Source organism: Canis lupus (assembly GCF_048164855.1).
Source record: "Canis lupus baileyi chromosome 16 unlocalized genomic scaffold, mCanLup2.hap1 SUPER_16_unloc_13, whole genome shotgun sequence".
Taxonomy (NCBI): domain Eukaryota; kingdom Metazoa; phylum Chordata; class Mammalia; order Carnivora; family Canidae; genus Canis; species Canis lupus.
The window spans coordinates 111,052-137,167 of record NW_027326428.1 but is presented as its reverse complement, the minus strand read 5'-3'; the positions used below and the strand labels follow the sequence as shown (position 1 = coordinate 137,167).

The 26,116-nt window shown below is 38.8% G+C and overlaps 1 long non-coding RNA gene across 1 annotated transcript in view; it reads left to right on the top strand.

The window, feature by feature from the left end:
• Positions 1-1,984: 1,984 nt before the first annotated feature.
• The window catches only part of LOC140629547 (uncharacterized), an 81,307-nt gene continuing 57,175 nt past the window's right edge, over positions 1,985-26,116 (top strand). The window contains exon 1 of the long non-coding RNA XR_012027402.1: positions 1,985-2,072. This is a non-coding gene — a long non-coding RNA (uncharacterized lncRNA). The remainder of the gene's footprint in view (positions 2,073-26,116) is intronic.

The window sequence follows — 26,116 nt, the reverse complement described above, 5'->3', positions numbered from 1 at the left end:
TGGGGGAGGAGGTGTGGTTCAAGGTAGGAATGTGCATCTGCTTATTGGATTCACTGACTGGTGGTTTTACAAGCCTGAGGCTGGAGCAGGTCCAGCTGTTTCACTTTTCCTTTGCCAGAGAGCCTATAAGTGCTATTTTAAAAGTAGCATTGCTGACAGGATTCTATAAATTAATCTGTGTGTACCTTTCTCACCCAAGTTCTCAATTTATAACACCCTCGGTTAGAACACGGCCTCCTCTCTTTCCTCAACATATGCATATAAATACAACTGGTTCATTCTCCTCTTTAAACACTATTTACTTCATTCTTGAATTTGATATCAGAATTGCTAAATGTCTGCTGAAGTTTAGGAAAGTAAAGTGGATAATAAATGGGGTCAAGAAACCCACATATTTTAGATGATGGCCAAACTTCTAATGCAGTTTCTAAAATCTACCCAATCACGTTAGTATTCTTCCCTAGTTTATTGTCTCATGAATGCTTCTCTCCAGGAATCAAACCTGTTAGTCACTAGTAAAATCCCTCATGAATGCTTGCTCTCAGAAATTATAAAATTTGGGGTGCTATATGTGTATAACCTTATTTAATTCTCACAGCAACCTACTGAGATAGGGGTATTGCAGCCTACCATGGAGGTACACCGCATATCTACTATACTCACATTGTCCATTCTCTGGAGAGGAAAGGACACTGGAAATGGAGTTTATCATTGATCTTGCCTACATGATGAAGGCTCCATTAAAATCCCTGAAGGGGGGGTTCAGAGAACTTCCTGGCTGGAAGTTCTACCTACATATCTATCTCCTGGAAAGGGTGACACATCCCAACTCCACAAAGACAAAAGCTCCTGCACTCAGAATCTTTCCACACCTCACCCCATGTATCTCTTCATCTGACTGTTCATAGGTATCCTTTATCATATCCTTCATTATATAATAAACTGGTGAATGTAATTGTTTCCCTGAGTTCTGTGAGCTATTCTGGCAAATGATCAACTCCAAGGAGGGGGCTGTGGGAACTTCTTTTGTAACCAAATCATACAGAAGTTGTGGGTAACCTGGGAACTTACTACTCACTATTGGTATTTGAAGTTGAGAGCAGTCTTGTGGATTTAGCCCTTAACGTACGGGATCTGCACTAACTCTAGCAAGTCAGAATTAAATTGAATTAAAGTGTAGGACATCCAGCTGATGTCACAGAGAATTGCCTTGGTGTGTGGGGGAAACAAGACCCATGTATGTAGTGTCATAAGTATTATGTGTGTGAGTAAAGCAAGAGAGTTTCTCCTGTATACTCCTAATGATTTTCACCTACTAAATTCACACCTTTGTTTAAATTTCTCTTCTTGAGCGTGGGTTAAACTTATGCACTCACTTCTACCACATAGAACACAGCAGAAGTGATGGGATGTCACCTTCAAGATGAGATTAGAAAAGGCTATGGCTTCCATTATGGATGCTTTTCTCACTTGCTCTCTCACTGTCTCCTGTACCTTGTGTCACACACTGAAATGTGTCTCTCCCAAAGTCTGTATGTTGAAGTCCTAACCCTTAATGTGATGGTATTTGGAGATGGGACCTCTAGAGAAGTAATTAAGGTCAAATGAGGACATAAAGGCTGGTGTCCTTATAAAAAGAAGATGAGACATCAGAAATCTCTCTCTCCATACATGCACAGAATAAGGCCATGTAAGGACATGGTGAGAAGGCCACTGTCTAAAAGCCAGGAAGAGCACTCTCACCAGAAGCTAAAATTGTCAAGACCTTGACTATGGACGTCTAGCCTTCATAACTGTGAGAAAATAAGCGTCTGGCATTTAAGCTACCCGGGCTGCAGTATTTTGTTATGGCAGCCCAAGTAGACTAATACACATGTCATGAGGCAGTCCTGTGGAGAGAACTGTATGGCCAGGAACCAAAGCTTTTCAACAACTACATGAGTGAATTTGGAAGCAGATCTCCCTCAATCAAACCTTCAAATGAGACCACACTTCTAGCTGACAGTTTAACTGTCAACTTAAGCCAGAGGCACTCAGCTAAGCTGCACCCAGATTCCTGACCTGCAGAAACTGTAAGATAACAAATGTTTATTATCATAAGCTACTAAGATTTGTAGTAATTTGTTATGCAACAATAGATAACTAATATATGGAAGTAATGCTCAGTGTCAAGAGATTAGGTAGATAAGGTGACTAACCAGAGAGTCAGCCCCAAATGCATTGCCAAAAATCAAAAATTTTTTAAAAAAGGAAGGAAAGAGTCAGAGCAGGGAACTGGGAATTCTAGTCTGCAGTCAAATAAAATATAGATAAGGAGGCAAAAGCAAGGAACAGACAACTGGCCAGGCAAATGAGAAGCCACCTTTGTAAATTCCAGAATGAGAGGGCCCCAACCTGAGATTGGATGCTCCAGGCCATAAGGTTTACTAGGTTTACTTCCAATATCCATAACAAATAGGTAAGGTGGTGTCTTAGTTTGAGTTATCCCAGAAACATATTTTGAAATAAAGATTCAAGGAAAAGTAGTTCATTCGGAGGTGATCCAAAAAAAAAAAAAAATACCACTAATGGAGAAAGGAAGTAAAACAGGAAAGAGAAGAAAGTGAATGGCATATTCTGTTCGGGCTGCTGTAATAAAATACCATAAACTGGGTGGCTCATAAACAACAAATATATTCCTCATAGTTCTGGAGACTAGTCCAAGATCAAGACCCAGGCAAATTCAGTCTGGTGAGAGCACTTTTTCAGGTTCCTAGATAGTGCCTTCTAGCTATTCTTCACATCGCAGAAGGAGCTCTATGGGGTGTCTTTTATAGAGGACTTCACTCTCATGATCTAAGTGCCTTCCAAAAGTCCCACCTCCTAATACCATTACATTGGGCATTGAGTTTCAACATATGGATTTTGGGGTGGGAGGGAAGGTACACATATACATTTGGCATATAGAAGACAATAATGAACACGTCAAGGGAGGGGGAGGGCATGAATTCCCAGTACCTGTTGCCTATAAAGACATACATGTGCTAGTAATGGGAGGTTAGCTGTGTGCCTGGACATAATAAGCGCCAAGGGGATAAGAATGAGACACTGGGAGCATCTGCTACATATAGGCCCTCTGAAGAAGCCTATAATTGTCTAGGTAACAACTACATACAGTCTTTCTAAATGAAACCATTAAAAATTACTATCATGAAAACCTGTCAAAATGAACATGATTGTTATGCTTTTTTAAAGAGATTTGAAAGAGTAAATTCAAATGAACTCAATCTCATTCTTGCACTAAATCTTGACTTGGGTCAGAGACCTTTGAAAAGTTACTAACTTCTCTGAGCCTTAGTTTTCTCGCCTGTAAAATGGACGCAATAATTCCTACTATAGTTGATAATTATGAGATAAAGTATGTCAAATATGGAGAAAATTCAATTTTTTTAAGTTTAAAACTGCTACAATAATTTAGTGATGGCAAATGTGCCAAAGGATTGCTTAAACAAAATTAGTAACACTACATAAAGTCAATATTAGTATATACTATAGATTGGATGTTTGTCCCCCAAAATTCATATGTAAAGTACTAACACCCAATGTGATGGTATTAGAAGGCAGGGCCTCTGGGAATTGACTGGATCATGAGGATGGAGACCTTATATAAAAGAATCCAGAGAGTTCCCTTGTCCCTTTCACCATATGAGAACATGACAAGAAGATAATTGTTTATGAACTAGGAAGTACGTTCTCAACAGGCACCAAATCTGCTAGCACCTTGACCTTAAACTTCCAAGTATCCAGAACTATGAGAAATAAATTTCTATTGTTTATAAGCCACCTGGTGTGTTGCGTTCTGTTAAAGCAGCCCAAACAGACTAAAATAGTGTCCTTGGAATAACAGGGTCAACAATGCTTATCAGTATCAAAATACTTAATCAATGAGCCATTGTACAGACAAGTATTTCTTACCACTTTCTTTCACATTCCAATGCTAAAATAACATAAAAAAGCCTAATGTTGTTTTCAGGCATATCCAATCAAAAATTTGTTATTTCTTTATTAAGGCTATTGTATAAAAAAGAAATATCCTATCAAAATGGTGAAAATTCATCTAAATAAGTTGGCATCCTTAGGGGAAAATGAGCTTTGCATGTGAAAAAACAAAATAACAGAGAAAATGGAGGAATAGCTCTCCAAAATTATAATTTCTTAAATTGTAAAACTGCACTGCATTGACAAAATTTGTCAGTATATAAACTAAAGGAAGGAAGCACCCTTTTTTTTTTTTTTTTTTTTTTTTTTTTTGAGTTTGCTTCTGGAAAACTCAGAGCTGGAGATGAAATTTAAATTCACGAAGAATTGCCAAACAAGTAAAGCAGGGCTAACTGGCCAAAAATAAATAAACTAACTCCATATATGTGAGAAATGAATAGAAACACTATACATTCCTGTAAGTATCCCAGGGTTCATAAAAATAGTTCAAAAACCTCTGAAAATCTCTGATAAATAGACACAAATATTTAAGACACTTTAAAATTGGCAACACTATCACATGGTAGTGTGATACCAATGTGTGACAAACTAAATAGGAGGTTGTTACAAAGAGTTTGGGGTTTTGTGTTTTTTTAAGATTTTATTTATTTATTTGAGAAAGAGAACATGAGCAGTGGGAGAAGCAAAGGGAGAAAGACAAGCAGACTCCCTGCTGAGTGTAGAGCCTGATGTGGGCTCCATCCCAGGACCCTGAGATCAGGTCCTGAGTTGAAATTAGACCGAGCCACCCAAGCCACCCCCATGCGTTGGGGTTTTTTTATGCAAGTAAGAAAGAGGTACATATTGCATCAAATTAATAAGGTATAGGAGGTCCAGAAGCAGTGCTTGGAACAGGCAGACAAAATGGAATGGCTCAGAAGTTCCATCTGTAAATGCTGAGCAACTATTGAGGCATTCATTCTTTTTTTACTAAACCAGGCAAAAACCAGAGATAAATCCTTACTGAGCTCAGAAAAGACTGGCCAAAGTGTGCCAGAGCCTCTGATCTCTAACTCATGTGTAACCCCCTGCAATGGAAAAGGATGACTCCACGGTCCAACACAACTCAGTGAAAATATGCCTTTATGAAAACTCAAGTGCTTTTACATGCATTTTGTATTCACCAGACTTCATTAATTTTTCCCAAAGATTTTATCACTAAGAATGATATACATCGACCAGTGAACATAACATTCTGCTCTTAATGGCCCCAATATCCAAAAATGTACAACCTGCCTTCCAGTTTGCTACCCACTCACTGAGTCTGACCACAGCTGGGAGGGGCACCTTGGTGGCTCAGTGGTTGAGCGGCTGCCTTTGGCTCAGGGCGTGACCCTGGGGCCCTGAGAACGAGTCCTGCATCAGGTTCCCCACAGGGAGCCTGCTTCTCCCTCTGCTTATGTCTCTGCAGCTCTCTGTGTGTCTCTTATGAATAATTAAAATCTTTTTAAAAAGTCACTGAGAATCCATCTTTAAAGATATAAGACACAAATCACTCTGCTTCAAGTGTCCTCCTCCATGGCTCAAACCCCAATCTCAGCCTGAAACAACTTGCCAGCCTCACATTCCTACAAACATACTCTATGCTTGGATGTCAATGGTTACCGCCAAACTCTCTGAATCCATTAATCAAATTCTTTTCACATGGTTAAAGGCAATTCTGTTTGGGGAGTTGCTAGGCAGCTTTGTCTCCTTCCTGGAGCTCCATGATTAGTTGTTAAATGTCTTAGTCTTGTTGGCTCCTCTGTTGCTGGGGTGGTGAGCTAGTCATTGTTAGGCAGTAGGGTGATAGTTCTACCTCAGACAACAGCTGTACCACCTCTATCTGAGAAAGCCTATTGCCAAGGTCTTTGGAGAGACGTAGGGGGAGGGGTACTGTTAATTTGGCTCAGTGTCTCTCTTGGCCAGAATGAGGTTTTTTTTAAAGATTTTACTTATTTATTTGAGAGAGAGAGAGAGAGAGAGAGAGAGAGAGAGACCACGAGTGGGGAGGCAGGGAAAAGGGAGAGGGAGAAGCCGATATCCTGCTGAGCAGAGAGCCCGATGTGGGGCTAAATCTCAGGACCCTGGGATCATGACCTGAGCCCAAGGCAGATGCCCAACTGACTGAGCCTCCCAGGTGACCCAGCCAGAATGATTTTATTTGGAAATCTATGTGATCTAGATTTAGAGAAGGTCTCTGCCTTCGTAAAGAACCAACTATGACTTTATCCCAGGGGCTCCACACCATCAGGTTAGAACTTGTAGAAGAGCACTAAGGGTTTGCCTGTCTTCAAGTAAATAGATTTAACTCTTGGTTGATTCAGATTGTGTTTACCTGATGGAATCCAACAAAGTCAGCAGAATGGCTAGCTGTGATTGTTTTGTTGATGATGAAAAAAAGTTTCTAGTCATAATGCATGACTTGTTGGGGCACCTGGCTGGCTCAGTCAGTTACCCTCTGCCTTCAGGTCAGGTCATGGTCTCGGGGTCCTGGGTCTAGCCGTATGTCAGGCTCCCTGATCAGCAGAGTTTGCTTCTCCCTCTGCTCCTCTCCCCCCCCGCCCATGCTCTCACTCTCTTTCTATCTCTCTCAAATAGATAAAATCTTTTTTAAAAAAAATGTATGACCTGTGACCAAAATATTCCTATGATCTTGGTTCTGACTCAGCATGAATGAATAATCAAAAATATAAAAACGGCCCAAGCCTTCAGGACCAGATCTTACTCTAAAACAGGGTGTTAACCTACCACACCAAACTTCCTTGTACACAATACCATCTTGTATGCATAAAGTCAAATTAACAGGCTGACTCTACACTTCTCACTACACATCCCATGGCTTGGGAATTGGACAGATTCTATTAAGCCCAGATCCACCCCCTACAATCCCTGAGACATTGAGCAAGTCACCAATCCTTCTGAGCTTCAGTTTTCTTTCCTTAAATTTGAGACAATAAAATTAACTAATATAGCGATTGAGTTCCTAATATATACCAGTCATTCTTTTAGGTACTATGGATACATAAGTGAAAAAGAAAATAAATAAAAAGTTCAGCCATTATGAAGTTTAGGTTTTTCTATTCCTGAAGACTGTTCAGAGGAGTAGAAAAGAGAACAAAACAAATATAATGTTATCAACACGTAGTAAGTTCTTAATGTTAGGTCCCCCACAATCCCCTCACTTAGTTTTGTTTCACAATGATAAGTGCTATGGAGAAGGTAGGAGAAAGTATAGTGTGTTATTTCTGAACTGTGTTTAGAAATTTAAGGTACAAACCCCACTTAAGCCAATATTCTTTTTCAAGCTTCAGATTCTGCTATACTAGCATTTTTTCTAAATGAAAAATATGGAATAAAATGGCAAAGAAAGAAATGGAATGGAAATGGAAATAAGGATTAAGTATTGATTCCCAAAGGTTTTGTTCCAAGCATGTGTGCGCGCATGTATGCGTGTGTACTGGCTCAGGATGTGAAATGCGTTTCTGACTATAGGTCAAAAAAAATTTCAAAAAATTTTGAAAATTACTGAACTATATATAATTTTAAAATAAAGAGAAATTTTCTTTTATCTTTTGTTATCATCCTCAACTACCTAACTTAACTCCTTACCTAGTATTTATCGTGGTGACTACTGTAGAAATGTACACCAAGATAAAGTAGTTTTTTGAGAAAAAGGAAAGACCATTCTCTAAAATTAAAATCATTTTGTAAGTCATTTTCTATAGTCCTTTGTATTCTACTTATTTCCCAGGATGTCCAGAAGTGAAACAGACAGAATGGGGACAGAGAATGGGGTATACTTGCTCCCTCTAAGAGTATTTTCCAAAAGTGACACTTTCTCAAAAATATCTAAATTAGTATGTTTACATGGTGTTGTTTAAAATTATCATGAAAAAAATTGAAGGGAAATATAAAAACAAGATTGCACAGCGGGAAAAGAAAGTAGAGGAATGCCATCCTCCTCCTCTCCACCCAATGGGCCAGGTCTTGCACAACCTCTCAGAACTTAGCTATGCCATATCTGCAGAGATATTGCCTCTGATTTTCAAAATTTGCCATGGTGCTGGCCAGCTTAGAATCACCCAAACTGCATGGTGGATAATGGTGTTAATTCCTTACCACATTTTTCCCATTGACTTTATTCTTGCACCACCTGTCCACTTTGTTGGGAACTAACCTAAATCAATTCAGTCGTAAATAACTAGGCTTTTTTTTTTTTTTTTTTTTTTTTTTTTGGTAAATAACAATTGCCTTAAAAAAGCAGAAATTCTGCATCATTGTTGTGTCTCCTCAGAATAACATGTTAAATGTATAAGACAAAAAGCATAGGAATTAAAAAGAAAACAAACTACATTGAAATACAGTTGTTGAAATATTGTTAAATACCTGTGATATAAAAATACATAGAATTCTCTATTAATAAATTAAAAATAGACCTACTAGTGGATCTGCTATCACTATAATTGCAAGGTAAAGGTGAGATGAAATGGCACATTGGGATATCTGCAATAAAAGTTATATGTGATGAAAATAAATGTGATTTCTATTAGTGACAAAGGAAGTTAGTAACACAAGGATGTGTTGCCTACACTTATAACTGAAGGAAAGTCTTATTTCAGTTAGAGTTAGTAAGGAAAAACCCTAATCCATTTTCATATCCAACACCATGGACATCTTGAATTTTACCTATGCAAAGTGTACTACAGGTTGAAAGCTCCTCATTAGAGGCAAAAGATGGTTCCAGATCTCTCTACAATCTTGTTACAAAGTAGCAAAGAAGGCAAATGTCTGATGGAATCCTGCCATTTAATTAGCAGGCAGTCCCAAGACAATCATGTATCCTGTTCTTTAAACAGGATGAAATCCCAACTCTCTGTCTTTTTAGAAAATCTGACAGCACCTTGTGGGAGAGGCTTACCCAAGCCAAATGTGCCAAAAATCAAACACCAGGACTCAACTAACCCTCAAGTAGAGTCAGACAACCAAGAATCTTTCTAATCAATGACTTAATATAAGACTGCCTAGGAATCATAACCTAAAGCCCTTTTCAGGGCTGCTGCATACAGTTGTGTTGATTGACCACTGTGTAACCCTATAACCAAATGCAGTGACTGTGCCATTTCTAAGGGTACTGACTGCTGGGCTCTCTCACTCATTATTATTATTATTATTATTATTATTATTATTATTATTATTATTATTATTATTATTTTATAAGGATAGAAAGAGAGCATATGAGTGGGAGGGAGGGGCAGAGAGAGAGAAAGCTAATCTTAAATGGGCTCCACTTCCAGCACCCCTGGTGTCTCTCATTCATATCCTTGTTCCAAGAAGCAATGCTCAAACTACTATCTAATATCAAAACAAAACAGGGGAGGGAACCTGGGTGGCTCAGTTGGTTAAAGATTTGACTCTTGGTTCCAGCTCACATCATGATCTCAGGCTGGTGAGATCAAGTCCTGCATCTAGCTCCACACTCAGCCCCAAGTCTACTTGAGATTCTTTCCCCCTCCCTCTCCCTCTTCCTGTGCTTCTTCCTCTGCTCTCTGGCTCTCTCAAGAATAAATAAATAAATAAATAAATAAATAAATAAATAAATAAATAAATAAAATCTTTTAAAAAAATGCTACAGGGTGCTCTCAGTTGAGTGTCATGATCTCAGAGTCTGGGATCAAGCCCTGTGTTGGGCTCCACAGTCAGCAGGGAGTCTGCTTGGGGATTCTCTCTCCCTCTCTCTCTGTCCTTCACCTCCTTACGTCTCTCCTTCTCTCTCTCTCAAATATTTATTTATTTAATCTTTAAAAAATAAGCATTTACCCCATCAGAATGGGTGTTGATTAAAAACAACTAGCACAGGCATAACAGTATGTCTTACATGAATTTTAGCCTTGCCCTATTCATGCATGGATAGAGAGTATCTTCTAGATAATCCCTACATCTTGACCACTAAGTTTACCAATGAAAGTCCATTTCTAACTTATACTCATTAACAAAGCCTGTTGTATTGATCAGAAATCTGCATAGTAAAATACTTAGAGTAACCATTTCTGCAGTGTGGCCTCTGGATTAAATGCTGGCTAACCATTTCTGGAGGGTGTGATCCAGCAACTATCTTTGGTGAATGGATTAAAATGAACACAAATATGTATATATAATATATTATGCTGAAATTATTTCCGAAGTATCATAGGCCAATTACCCAATTATCACTATTTTGGTAAAAAATAACCTGTTAATTTATTAACCTGCCAAACTGTTTTGGAAACAAGAAATATCTCTTGTACCTACCAGTGAAAAGAAGTTTTTAAAACTTTATCTTTGAGTCAAGATGCTTCAGTTATCCTCTATTAAATGATACTTTGCAAGGTTTGGGATTTCCCAAAGCATCATGTAGTTTTAAGGAAACTAAATCCAGCAGAGAGATTCTGTGGTGCATGAAGGGATGCAGTTAAACAAACCTATCTAGAGACTAAAAGGGATCAGAGATCAGAACATAGAAAAATCATGACAAAAACAGAGCTATAGAAAAGAATGAAGCTGCTGCTCTTTAAAAGCAATGAGTTGAAACTGTATGTGAGAGAAGACATTAGTACAGGACAATTGAAGAAGCATTGAGGAAGTCTTAAAAGGAAGGCATTTGAGGTAGACAGAAGGGCAGATTTCTACCTTCCTGCTCTGATCAAAACAATCTCAAGTGCTCAGACAGCAGTGCACTTTCTACTAGGCTACCCCTAATGGAATATAGGTAAAACAAACAAAAAAAGTCAGGATCATGTGAAGAAAATTAGGAAGTTAAATACTCATCTAACCCAGGAGTCAAAAAAAATCACCTGAACAAAATTCAGTGTAAAAGCTAGAAAGACAAAATGGCAACTATAAAAAAGGAGAACTGTAAACTAAACTAGTTCTGATCCAAAAATAATTTCAAGTAAAGAATGATATTTCTTTTTTTAAGATTTTATTTATTCTTGAGAGACACACAGAGAGAGTGGCAGAGACATAGGCAGAGGGAGAAGCAGGCTCCATGCAGGGACCCCAATGCAGGACTTGATCCCTGGACCCTGGGACCACGACCTGAGCCAAAGACAGACGCTTAACCACTGAGCCACCCAGATGCCCCAAGAATGATATTTCTAATAGCAGATACACTGAATCATAATCAAAACAAAGCCAACTAGAGTAACCAGGTCTCAAAAGAGAGTTGTGATTATACAAGAAACACCATTCTCTTTTCTTCTGGGACAAAGCTACATCATATTTCCCAGCATCCTTGATAGTACTGTGAACCCTAAAATTAGTTCTGACCAGTCAGTCAACTGTGGATGGAAGTGAAAAACCTCACTTCAGATTTGGCCCACATAAGCCATTCATGCACACTTTCACACTTTCTTTGGATTCTGGAAATTTTGCATGGAGTAAAAGTAGTGTGCAAAAATGTGGTTATCCGTGAATAGGGTAACCACGAAGAAAATTTTTTTGGCTTCTTTCCAATTTCTTGTACTGCTCAAAATTTGCACAATAACTAAATATCTTAAAGTATTTCTGTTTTATGATAGAATACATTATCAAATAAATATATGTATTAGCTTTTTAAAACTAAACTATCCTCACTTTCTTTGACTACTCCAGATGGCATGGATTTTGGTGTGCTTATTCACTACATCCAGGAATAATATCTGCCCTTAATAAATGTAGTTTGAAAGAACCCAGCATTTCTGATGTCCTCAGCATTTTGCCTGTTTGTCAATGCTCCTCTTAAAATGGGACAACCTCAACTAAGTAAAAAACTTGAGATTAAAGACAAAACATTTTACCCATCCTCTCCATAATGTGAAGTACCCTGTGACTATTATGTAGCTTACTATACATCCAGGCCTATGTTTCTACAAATGTAGCCCAAGATTACATTTGAGAAGTTTTGGTTTTGTTTTTAGGACATCACACTGTTGGCTCATATTGATCTTATAATCAACTAAAACCCTTAAGTCTTTTTCACATAATTTGCTGTCAAGCCTCATTTCCTTCATTCTGCACTTGCACAATTGATTTTTTTTTACCCCCAAATGCTGGACTTTAGATTGATCTTTGTTAAGTTTTATCTTATTTGTTTTAGTCCATTATTGGAGTCCACTGAAATGTCCTTAATCCTTGATTCTACAATCTTGTATATTACCTCTCTCGGTATATGTCTCTGATAACTTTATTAAGTTCTAAGTCTCTAAAGTTGAAGATAAAACTATTAAATGGATAAGGAGCAAGAGGAGAATTTTCCCGAACACCATTAGAAATCTCATCCAGGCATCCATACTCTTGGGAGTATTCAAGTATTGTATAATGTTAAATTTGGAAGGAGTCATCAATCTCATTTAGTCCAACTTCTAAGATTTGCCCCAAGCCCCATAACCTACTGGTTATTCAACACTTTCATGATCCTATCTTTACAGATGTGCTCATTATTTCCCTTCTACCTTTATTCTACTTTCTTAGAGAAAAGTTTCTTCTTAGAGAACCTACTTTACCCCATCTCTGGAGGAAATAATCCTGTTTATTTACATTTGACTTCATCCCCTTCACCTTGGCTGATTGGAAAAAGAAGGGACACCTAACAAAGTAAGACACATCTAGAAATTAGGATTCATTTATTTATTCAACAGATACTTACTGAGCAACTATTATGTACCAAGAACTGTTCTAGGCCCTTGCAATATATCAATGATCAAGATAGACAAAGATTTCTGCCCTTTGGAACTTATATTATAGCAGGGGAGAAAAACCAAGATATTAAATATAATACATAAGTAAATTACATACTATGACAGAAGATAAATCCTATGAAAAAAAAAGGAAAAGTAGAATGGGATAAGGGTTTTGGGAGTGAGAAGTGAAATTTTAAGTAGATTCACTAGGTCCTTTTGAAAAGATGACATTTGAGCAGAGACTTGGAGGTCAGCCATGCAAATTTCTGAGAAAGGGACATTTGTGCAGAAAACAGAACCCATGCAAAAACACTAAGACAAAAGGCAAATGGCTTGTTCGAGAAACAAGAAAATCAATGTGGCTGCAGTAGAGTAAATGATTTGAAGAAAAGACTGAGAAATGAGATCAGAGATGTAAGTGGGTCATCATGAGGATTTTAATTCATATGTTGAATGAATTACTGCATGGCTTTAAAAAGAGTGACATGATCTGATTTACATTTTAAGAGGATAACTTTGGCTGCTGTATCTAAAAGGAATAAGTAATATCTGTTAGGATGTTATTGTGGTAATCTCAGTGAAAGATGGTGACGCAGACCTAGGCAGTCAGTAGTAGTGAGAAATGGCAGTGGTAAAACTGGTCAAATTCCACATTTATTTTGAAAATGAAGTCCACGATATTTGCTGATAAATTGCACATGGTTAAGAAAAAGAGAAAAGAGTTATGCCAAGGTTTTTGGCCTGAGACACAGGATACTTGGAGTTGTTGTCATCAACTGTGATCAGGGAAGGCCAGAGATGGAGGAAGTTTGGGATGCGGGAGGAAAATCAGAAAGTCTATTTTAGACAGATTGGAAATACAAGTCTGCAGTTTGGGAGAAAGGTCCAATCTAGAAATATATTGGAACTTGTTGGTATATAAATAGTTTTTAAATCCATGAGACTCAATGAGCTCAAAAAGGATGAAAGTAAATCAAGGGACTTAGCCCTGGGGCCCTGTAACATTAAAAAGAGAAAGAGAAAGAACCAGAGAAGAGGATTAAAATAAAGCAATTGCTAAGGTAGAGAAAAAGGCAAGATAATGTAGAGGCCTGGAAACCAAATGAACAAAGTGCTAGAAAGAGCTTTCAACTAGGTCAGATGACACTATTGGATCAAATAAAATAGATACTGAGAATTGACCATTCAATGTAGCCATGTAGAAGTCATTGCTTATATCGACAAGAGTGGCTTCAGTGATGTCATGAGGCCAAAAACCTGACTAGAGTGGTTTAAGGAAATGTAAGAAGAATTGGAGTCAATAAGCTCAAATCATATTAGAGGACCTTTGCTCCAAAGGGAAGCAAAGAAGTGGGGTACCAAGTGTTGGTGAATGTGTCATCAAGAAGAGAGTTTTGTTTTGTTTATAATATAGTTGACACACAATGTTACAATGGTTTTGGGTATATAACATAGTGATTCAACTTCTGTATACATTATGCTCTGCTCACCACAAGTGTAGCTCCCATCTGTCACCACACAACACTATGACAATACCATTGACTATATACACTGTGCTATGCCCTTTATTCCCATGACTTACTCATCCTATAACTGGATGCCTGTATCTCCGACTCCCCTTCACCCATTTTTCCCACCCTTCCACCCTCCAAGAAGAGGGTTTTTATAATTGAGAAACAACAAATGAGAACAATCCCATAGAGAGAGGAAATATTGATGATATTGGCAAGAGAAGAAGGAACTGCTGAGTGATGCTGGAGCAAAAGGATATGGAATCACGTACTCAAGTGGAGAGAAGAGCTGAGATAGGCAAAGGGAAAGTATAGGACATGAATTCAGATGTTGGTAAGTAGATAGAGGTGGTGGTAGAGTCAGTGGCAGTTCTCTTCTGAGTGCTTTCACGTTTTTAGTGAGGCCAAAAGCAAAATCATCACCATAGACCAAAAATGGAGGAGGAGATGTTGGAGCTTTAAGGAGACAGAGATGGTGACATAATCATCTAGAAGAGTAGGAGAATAATGGATAAGGAATTTATGTTTGCCTGAAAGCATTAAAGGCCTATTTGTGATTTCTAATCATGAATTTATAATGAGGCTAGCCAATGTGGTTGTGAATTTTTTTTCTAGCCATGTTCAGCTAGACATGGGCATAAGTTTGGAGTAATGAAAAAGACAAAATTCACCAGGGTTATATTTTTTTTACCAAGATACAGGCAAAGGAGATGAAGATGTATGCAAAGGAGTGATTATAAAGAATGTATAATTTTTACCCTGATAAGGAGGAGAAAAAGGACATCAAGGAATTGAGCAAGAGAAGAAAAATAATATGTTCAATGCATTGGAGTTTTGTGGTAGAGTGGGAGGTCTTGGAAACCCTTTTAAATTGGGCTATTAGAGGAAATGAACTGGAAAATTTTCAAGATGGTAGTGAGAGAGGAAAGGCATGAAGTTGAGAGTATGAAAGACTTATGGTTATTAATTAAAACAAGGTCTAGAATATGATAATGAGAAATAATGGCTGAGGTAGAATGGAAGACAAGATTTTTTGGAAGAGATAAAATCAAGGAAATAAAAGATCAGAAAGTTGAAAGAATCAGCTATATATTAAATATATATGAATCATTAGGGCATAAGAATCATATTAGAGGGCAGCCCGGGTGGCTCAGCGGTTTAGTGCCACCTTCAGCCCAGGGCCTGATCTGGAGACCTGGGATTGAGTCCCACGTCAGGTTCCCTGCATGGAGCCTGCTTCTCCCTCTGCCTGTGTCTCTGCCTCTCTCTCTGCCTCTCTCTCTCCCTGTGTCTCTCATGAATGAATAAATAAATAAAAATCTTATAAAAAAAGAATCATATTAGAGAGAGGGATAGTTGACAAGAATCTAAAATCATAAAGAAATTTGGAGAACTACCTCATGATCTAAACTCAGTGAATGAGAGATAGTGGTTGATATAGTTTGATGATATTGGATTCAGAGTGGAAGAAAAAGGAGAGGAGGAGGAAAATGGTCTAAAAGCATCAATAAAAGGCAAAGAGGACACCTATCCAATCCCTCAGGCCTAGAAGTGAGAAAGTAGTAGGACAAAAGCAGCCATTACTTGAGAAGGCTACAGTAAACACAGCATCCTCAGAGACAACCAAATTTCCATTAAGATAAAATGGCAAAAAATGAAAAGATAAAAGATATATGGGATTTTACTGATGATAGATCATTAAATCCAGAGTATGTGGTAAAGGGTTTCAAGATATGTGGAAGCATAGTAGAGGAAAACAGATTAGAGGATGTTCATGGTCCTTGGAGCATTAGAGTGGGGGAGATGAGAGTTGCCCTGTATGTCAAAAGGTTTTTGAAGTGATGTGTATAAGCACAGATAAATACAAAATAAGATTGGTCCTTATGGATTCAAGGAACCAGTGGCAAGTCTGTGAATGTTCAGTGGTAGAAAGAGGGGTATTTCAGGAGCTCCTTTTTCATCCTTGATGATGACGGTTAAGAAGGTTTGGAAAGGCAAGGTCTTAACCCCAGCGAATGAGTCTCCTTTGATTCTGAAAGGTGGGAATAGAAGCTTTAGAAAAGGTGTGGTCTTAGTCCCACTTGATAGATTAATTCTTGATCAATAAGAATACAAGTACTCCCATCTTAACCCCTCTTATGAGTTAAATATGGATGTTTTGTCAATGGGCCATAAAATGTGTGCTCTAGAATTTTTACTAGGGACAGGTACTTGACATGTGAAGGAATGTAGACTCAGAATCTGAGGATACCCCCCCTTCACTTGGTGACAGCTATGATGTGTCATGCAGGAAGAGCAGAGGGAACAGCAGCTGTTCTTTGCAAAAGAAAGATAGAGGAACAAATCAGAGCAGAGAGAGAAGTAGATAGAGGAGTAAATGGAAAGAGGTTGAAAGAGTGATAAAGCTCCTTTGGTTTCTAAGGACTTACTTGCCATTTATTGCCCTTGGATTATACCAACACATTTCTTTCTAAGCACTAAGAACCATCTGATTAAAAATGTATTCTCAATTTTTTCTGTGAAAAGCCTTTAATTTCATATGTCTTTAATTATTGAAATCTGGATTTTGCCCTTTTGGAAAATGATATGATTGACTATCTCCTGCATCTCTCAGGTTCATCAAAGATTATCCATCAAGATTAAATAATCCCATTTGAGAAGTCTGCCAGAATCCTAGAGTGATTTACCTGAACCTCAGAGAATTTTCATTTAAATACTTAGGTGCCCTCTTATTACTACTCATCACCCATCCCAGGCATCAATTCCCTCTTAACCACATTTGATGATTATTTGACTTAATAGGGAAGCCAGAAGTATACATGGAATTGAGCAGTCCTGCTTTCTCTCTATCATCTGTGAATATTGCTCCATATGCCCTGGCAGCTGTCCTCTTTATCCTTTGTTTGGTAGTCACATAGTTGATCGTCATCCTTTGTGTTTTATAAGGCCCAGCTGTCATCACTGGAGTAAGCTTGGTCAAGAGGTATCCTATGAACTCAGAGTGAGAAAGAAAGGAAACCAGTTCCATGACAGGAGACCTGGCCTGGCAGCAGGGCTGGCCCTTGAATGGGAGTATGTAGTAATACAACACTGAATATCCAAAGGGTTGTGTCAAAGGCATACTTAACTAGAGTATTCAAGAATTTCTGGAGATCCCTGGGTGGTGCAGCAGTTTGGCGCCTGCCTTTGGCCCAGGGCACGATCCTGGTAGACCCGGGATCGAATCCCACGTCAGGCTCCGGGTGCATGGAGCCTGCTTCTCCCTCTGCCTATGTCTCTGCGCCTCTCTCTCTCTCTGTGACTATCATAAATAAATAAATAAATAAATAAATAAATAAATAAATAAATAAAAGAATTTCTGAGCCCAGGGTGTTTGCTTAGCAGCTGAATACTCAAAGCCAGATGGAGCTCCCTCTTCATTGGTACTGATGAGGGAAGACCATTAAGGGGAGGCAAGGTCTCGGGGAAGCCCGGGTGGCTCAGCGGTTTAGTGCTGCCTTCAGCCCAGGGCATGATCCTGGAGACCCAGGATCAGGTCCCATGTCGGGCTCCCTGCATGGAGCCTGCTTCTCCGTGTGTGTGTGTGTGTGTGTGTGTGACAAATTAATTAAAAAGAAAAGGGGGAGGCAAGGTCTCAGTCTCAGGGAGTGAAATTCCTAGATGATGGTGATATAGGTTAAATACAGGTGTGGTCCTAGTTTTAGGACACAGATTCACCCTTGATTCTTGAGAGAAGGCTGCTGAGATCATAGTTCGGATGATCCTTTCAGGCAGATATCCAGAACTGCACAGTATTTAGGAGACATCTGGTGCCAAAGAAGACAGTCCCTAAGGCAACAGTGAGAATACGGCCCAAGGGAAAGTAGAAATGTTACATTAAAAAGCCAAGATGGCGGCCCTTTTGTGAGGACTGGATCTGTATGGCAGAATTAAGGATTCAGATGGCACCCTGGACTGAAGCACATTAGCTAATTAGCCATCAGCCACACAGTCCACACTGTATGCCACCACCCGCTGGTGGGATGGAAGCTCTAAATCCACTTCCTGCATAAATAGGAAAGACTCAAGAATGAGCTTCCTACGTGAAAAGTTTATGTTTGCATCAACAAGTGCTTTCCCCATTTCCCCTCCAAATCATTATTAAGATTTTTTTAAGCTACTCCACCCTTGATCTGGATATCCTTTTATGTTTTCTGGTTGTGGAATCATCACAATCAACTCTCTAAAAAGTTGAAATCGATATTCATGTGGGGAGGGGAGATCACGGGTCCCTCCCATCATGTTCTATCCTGCTCTTCTGTGCGCTCTAAGCTGAAACAGCCATGTCTTCTTGAAGCTATTGACACTCTGTGCTCCCTGCCAGCTCTTCCCTATGGACTAGGGTAGAGTAGTTTCCTTTCATGCTTTCTCTTCCCCATGGCAAAATAAAGTCAGCAAAGTCAAGAATTTGTGAGAAATTCCACATTGCAGGAAAAAATTCCAAGGTCTGTCTGAATAATTAACATCTCATTTTATTTCCATCTCTTATTTCTTTATCATTTTGGAAATTTCTTCCAATAGGGCTCACTCAAATCCCCCTATTTTGTCTGGGCATCTATATCATACTCCAATATCCCAGGAATGGAGGACCTCACCAGATGAGCTGGTAGCAAAGTGGAAGAAGATGTTTACTGCACATGTACCACCAGTATAACATAAAATACTATTTACAGTATAAAACGGAGGGTGACCAACCACTCCGGTTTGCCTGGGACTTGAAGGGACTTTCAGGATGTGGGACTTCAGCGTTAGAAGTGGGAAAGTCCCAGGCAAACCAAGATGAATCAATCACTCTGAAATAGTAAACAAGCATTTCACCTACATCGAAAATTACCAAAAGTTTCCTCTAAGTTCCTCTTTGCTGGGTTTCAAACAGAATTGTATTCCTGTGATTTTTCCTTAAAACTGCTACCACCAGCAGCATGCAGGCCCCATATAAATGAAGCAAGATGAGCATCTTTGAATGCTTCCTTTAAATCTGCCTAGTACTCTTCCACCCCTCTCCCTCAATCTCTGCTAAGATGTTTGCAATTAAGACTGACTAATTCTTAAAATTTTTATCAAATCCACCTACTTTCTGTCTCCGCAAGCATCACCCTTGTTCAAGGTATTACCAATAAACACTTACCTGGATTATCGCACTAATCTACACAGCGTTTTCTCAAGCTGTTTGTGACGAAGGGAGAGTTGTTTGCATTTTTTGTTTTATTTTGTGCTTCATTTCCAATCCATTATGAACCAACACTTTCATAACATACAGTAAAAATGAATTACTAGGATAGTGATCACACACTTTGGTCTGGAAATAACATCAAGTTCTCTGTAAGAGCTTCTAAACGCTTCCTCTCAATTTCTGTGCTTACTTTGTCATGGGCCGGTAACAAAGTCATAATAGCAGGCTCTAGGTAACACTTTGAGAAACATTGTTCTAATAGACCTTACCATTTCCATGATTTTGCCCATTCTTTCTTCCAGAAAATCTAGAATGACTTTTCAAAATGTAAATTAGGGCAGCCCTGGTGGCTCATGCCACCTTCAGCCCAGGGCCTGATCCTGGAGACCCCGGATTGAGTCCCACTCACTGCATGGAGCCTGCTTGTGTCTCTGCCTCTCTCTCTCTCTCTCGCTCTCTCAGGAATAAATAAATAAAATATTTTCAAAAAATGTAAATTAGATCATGTCAGCCCTCCACCCATAAAATGGCTGAAGAAGCAGGGAGAACATGGACTCTGGGCATCTATCTCTGCTCATCATTTACTAGACTTATTTGATGCTGGGAAAACCACCTAAATTCTGTGTGCCCCCAATTCCTCACCTAAAAATTAAGGTAATAATAGCATCTACTTTATAGGGTTGCTGTGAGAATTATATACATTAATTTTTGTAAAGTGCTCAGAACAATGTCTAAAGTATAAGTGCATATGCAGCTTCTACTGTTATTATTTATTATTAGCCTGATACAACATCCTGCCTTTGTAAATGTTATATGCTATTATCAGTAATGTTAGTATTATTACTATTATTAATGTGGCCAAGTCCCTTATCATCTCTCCAGCCCCATCAAACTACCAGATCACCAAGCCAACCTCCTACCACACAATAAAAGAGCAATACATTGAAGATTTTACGCAGACCATTTATGATATTAGATCATCATTCGGCAAATATTCAGTACTTTCTCTCTAAGGGAGAACTATACACCTACTCCCTCTCCCCCCTTGACTTTGCACATGAATTGATTTGGCTAACAGGATATTAGCAAACATGATGTAAGCAGAGGCTAGTGCAGTTAGTTGAGTTATGCCTTTGGGTTTCTGGCATCACTATAAGAAGAATGGGTCCTGAGCAGCCAGCAGGCCCCAGAAATTTGACCACTACAAGGGTGAAACCTGAATGGAAACTGCAGCCTGGAGCCAAACCCATGCCACCCCCGCTGAGCTCAGCAGAGCATCCCTGGCCAATCACTGTGTCACCAGAAATTTCATCTTTATTAGACAGCAAAATCTACTATTCACACTATCCCACCTCTTTTTTCTTTATTTTAAATTCTGCTTCTCAGGATTTTGTCCCATTTCATGGCCAGGTGGCCCTGCTCCTTCCTGTACACTATGGTGCATTCTGGAGAAATAATACCTTAGTAAAACAGCACAACACATATAGGCCCTAGCCCATTCCATGGTCTCAGAATTTGGTCTCATGAAGTTTTATTTTCATGTGTTGGGCACTCAAAATGACCATTTGTTAGAAATTATATATGTAAATGTGTATATTATGTATATGTGTGTGTAATTTTATACACAGCTCTCTTGACTAAGCACAGAATTTAGAGGTGGTTTCCCGTCATCTGAATATAACAAGCTCAGACTTATAACCTGAGTATAAGATAAGTGAAAAATACAAGAAATAGAAGGCCTATGCCAGGAGACCACTCATTCACAAGTGCAAAAGGAAGAACTAAAGTTATTTTTGTTCCTTTCCTCCTGGACAATAGAAAATAGAAGCTAAATGACCCCAGAGATCTTAGATCAAATTTAAAATTCATTCTCACACAATGCCACTGATATTCTAAAGACGCCCACTAATTTGCAATCAAATTAATGTTTGCTGTGATATTCAAACATTTATTTTATTTTTGATGTTTAAGAATTTTTCTTATAAATATGTGCTCTGGACCATATCTCAGACCTGGGGCACATTTTGGTCTTCCTTTTCCAAAAAGGATATAGGAAAATGGTGACAGTAATGGTTTCCCAGGCCCCTACAGACTATTCCCTTGGATGTATGCAAACTTGGGTCTGGTCTATTGCAGTGTATTGTTAGTTAGCCAGTTAACATCTCTCATGAATGTTATTTTACATTAACTTACTGCTGTGATAGATTTGGCTTACTCTAAAACTTAGGCTACCACTTCAAATTTTACTCCCATGTGCCAAATACATAACCATTTGAGAAAACATTTTGAAGTTATGAACTGATGGAGAAGCTAATGATGGAACAGGTCAATACAGACCTTGTTATTATTTTTTAACATAGAAATATCCTGTTACTTTATCCCTTCCTTTCTACCTTGTGAAAATAATGGCATTTTACCAAGCACTTGCCTTTTGTGTGTGTGGATGAGGGGGAGAGCGGGGATATTTGAAGTTAATACCCCTCACTTTTATAATTCATTGACCTATATGAAATAAATTTTGTGATGGGTTTTTAATCTAGATTTCAAAGGTGTTCTCAGTTTGGCTTTGGCCATGACTAAAGTTCATTGCATTTATATTTGCTTTGCAAAATCTACAAAAATTCCTACATGAAGGTCAACACCAGGCTAGTGTCATAACAACTATATTGCAACCTGTTCAACAATCCAGAGCTAAAAGACAGAACTCAATTTACCTTCCCTCTGAATGAGCATGTCAATTCTCCCCCTCCAAATCCGCATAAACAACAGAGCGGAGGCTTGGCTTCAAAACCCACTGGTGAAAGTACATTAAATTTAGAAGCCACTGGTGACCCTACATGAAAGGTTACCCCCCAAATAAAGCTCTGGGGATCCAAACATCACAGATCTTTTAGTCTAGCAAACAATCCAATTGATTCTGCAGATCAGCTTCTACAGCAAGTGAGTTTCCTTGAGTTTTGATGCCTGTATTAGCTGAAAAAGAAGAGCTGAGAGAAACAGTTTCCAAGAAGTCTGCATCTAACTCTCCATAAAACATTGAAAAGCTTGTATCATCCATCTTGCCTCCTCTAAGCATAATTTAGAGATGAATAAGGCAATTATGGAGGAGTTATATAGCTACAATGGAATTTATGTATTCTTAAAGACAAATTCTGTCAGAAAAAAAATGTGATGGAAGTCTCCTTTTCACAAATAAAACACATAAGGTCAAAATGGCTGATTTAAGACACATGTGACAAGGCTTGCTAGCATGTAGTATAAAATTATCAATCAAACTGAAAGCTGCAATAGCTGTTAAGATCAACTCTTACCAAAATATATATATTATATATATACACAAATTCTATATATCTATATACACATATATACTTATATACAATGATTCATCCTTAGGAAAATCATCCTTATATCTGGCACAGGGACTATGGTGATTGACAGTTCTAAAACAGATGTTTTGTGGGGCACCTGGGTGGCTCAGTGGTTGAGTGTCTGTCTTTGGCTCAGGCCATGATCCTGAGGTCCTGGGATCAAGTCCTGCATCAGGCTCCCTGTGAGGAGCCTGCTTCTCCCTCTACCTATGTCTCTGCCTCCCTCTGTGTCTCTCATGAATAAATAAATAAAATCTTAATAAGTTAATTAATAAGACGTTTTATTAAGCACTAATGTGGTAAGAAAGATGAGCCACAGGTCCATCATTAGTAGCTGGTAGACTGTCAACAGATCAAGACAACTTGTATTCATTGGTGTTCCACTCTTCACTAAGCACTTTTACCCACATCACTGTGATGAACTGTACTCTTGTTCAAAATACTTGCTGCCCCTCTCTGAAGGCAACCCCTTCCCTCAGAAAAGATCCATAGTTTCTGCTCTTTGGACATCAGACCTAGCCTGTGACTTCCAAGCTGAAGCTTTAAGAGCCAGACTTTGCCAGGCCATGATCTCTTTACCCTACATCAACCCACAATGTCCCAAGTGGGCCGCTCCATTCTCCCTGGTCCTACAGTGAAACTTCCTCAAGGGGAGCCATGCCTGACCCAGCATGGACATAGAGCATAAGCAAGAAATAAATCCCAGTGGTAAATCACTAACATTTGGGGATAATTTGTTACAATTTAAGATTTAACTGAAACCTATAGAAGTTATATTTTACATGTTTAAGGTGACCCAGTTGAAAAAGATTATTCTTTTCCCCTTCCTGAACTGTCAGTGATTTTACATACTGGGACCTACAGTTCCTCATCTACATATTGAAACTGTTGGAATAAATAATCTCTCAAGTTCTTTCCAACTCTAACATTCTATGTTCATTGGACTCCTCTTTTCATAGACTCTGGAGCCTTGTAAGAGTTGCTTGGATGATGTTTGCTACTGTGAGTAGTTAGGTTTTGGATGAGATCCAAAATATTTGCATATTATAAAAATTCCACAGCTATAACTGCAAAGTTCTAGGACATATTGACTTGTACTCCTTGATACTTTACTCTGTAAATATGTTACTCAGGTTTATATATATTTTCATACCACCTTTCTGATTAAATTGCAAGCTTCATTGTAAGTTTTTTCTTTTTCCATACTACTTATCATGCCTCAGCATGTTTTAATAAGTACTTAATAAACTTGCCCCTTAACAGATGAACCTTTTTTTTTATTCAAAAAGTTGGGAGGAGGGGGTGCTTGGGTGGCTCAGTTGGTTAAGCATCCAACTCTTGGTTTCTACTTGGGTCATGGTCTCGGGGTCCTGGGATCCTGCCCACAATAAGCTCCCTGCTCAGCAGGGAGTCAGCTTGTCTCCCTCTCTCTGCCCTTCCCCCACCAAATGAGTGGATAAATCTTTTTTAAAAAGCAGAGGGACAGGGGAGGCACCTAGGTGGTTCAGTTGGTTAAGTGTCTGCCTTTGGCTCAGGTCTTAATCCCCAGCCTGCTTCTCCCTCATCCTCTGTCCTTCCCCCTCCATGCTCGCTGGCTCTCTCTCTCTCTCTCTCTCTCTCTCTCATGCATACATTCAGGTGCTTTCTCTCAAATAAATAAATAAAATTTTTTTGATTTTTTAAAAAGATGAAAACCAGACTTGACAAAAAAGGTAAAGCACTTATTGTAAAGATTTTAAAGACAACAAGTTTTTTGTTAGCCTTCTCATCAAGAAATGGGGTCTAGTTACTCTCTGGTTGAATGTGAACCAATCTTAGTCGCTCACTTGTAGCCAAGATAATGTCATAGAAGTAAAAATGCATGACTTCTGAGCTAGGTTAGAAAAAGTCATGCAGCTTTCATCTTGTTGACTGGAACACTCCCTCATGGAGCCCAGAATGTAAGAAGCACAGCAACACTAAGGCTGCCATGCTCTGAGGAAGCCCACACCACATGGCAGGCATTCCAGGAGGCAGACTCAGCAGAGCCCAATTTTCAACTCACCCTAGCCCATTAATCAGACCTGTGATTGAAGAAGCATCCAGATAGTTCCAGTCCCCAGCTAATAATGTGACTTCCGGATGTTTGAATATTTCTAGCAGAAGCCCCAGACCTCACAGAGTAGAGACATGCAAACTTCATTCTTCCCTGTTTAAATCCCTGACCTGTAAAATCCACGAGTGTAATGAAATAGTTGTTGTTTTATGCCATTAAATTTGGGGGTGGTTTGTTATGCAGCAATAGATAACTGGAACATATGGTATCTGTGAAAGTCAGCCTGAGCCAGTGTCAGCCCAGACAAGTGTCACACAAAGAAGTATATGCAACTACATGTTTTCCTGCTTTGTTTATTTTTATTAGGGTGTAGCAACTCTCTGGAGTAAATATCTCCCCAGTAAGAGCAATCTGAAAGACAGGAGTATTAAAACATCAGGCAGAGATACAATCGAATTATTATCAAGCATTTGCAACATGAAAAGAGTAAGCACTGATAGAATCTCAAAGCCTATTACTTTACTGTGCAATTGCAACATAACAAAAACACCAGTCAGAGATGTAATCACAAAGACAAGTGGAATCAATACTGACTCTAAAATACATTACAGGCCATTTTTAAATAAATATGTAAAATCTGCTTTAAATTGATTCTAGCTCAGCATGAAGCAAACTGCTGTAACAATTTTTGCATACAAAGCCCAGAGGAAAGAACAGGGAGGAACCACCTGGAGCATTCACAGCTTGGGGTGAGGAGATGTTCTTCCACTTTGGCTTTGTGACATGTGGCCATCCTGTGTACTCACAACAGATCTCGCCTTATGGATCTCAAAAGCTCTGCTCTGAAAAGAAAAACCAAAGGGTTCAAACTATAATGGCTAGAGAGTTAAAAAGAAAGCCAAGTGTCTTTATTGTCAGTTCAGCTTCCCAAAGAATCTGTCAGAGAGGCAATAAAAAGCGTTAGGTTTCTTTTTTTGTTGCATTGCTTGGGTTGGTTTGTTTGCTTGTTAGAGCCAGATACTCTATTAGTTTATATGCGCTTAACATAGGTTTAATGACATCTCTGCACGTGGCACCATTTTAGGCACAGTGAACATAAAAGATAAGAAAGGCATAATCAAAAAAAAAAAAAAAGCATAATCCCTGACCTCAGAGAGTTTATAGATTAGTCAGGAAGAGAGAGGTGTGTCTAAAGGTAACAATTATACAACATGATAAGTCCTAAGAGCGGAAAACAAGAACTATTTGCTGAATACAGGCCTGTATTAAAAAGTTTTAATTTAATCTAATTAGGA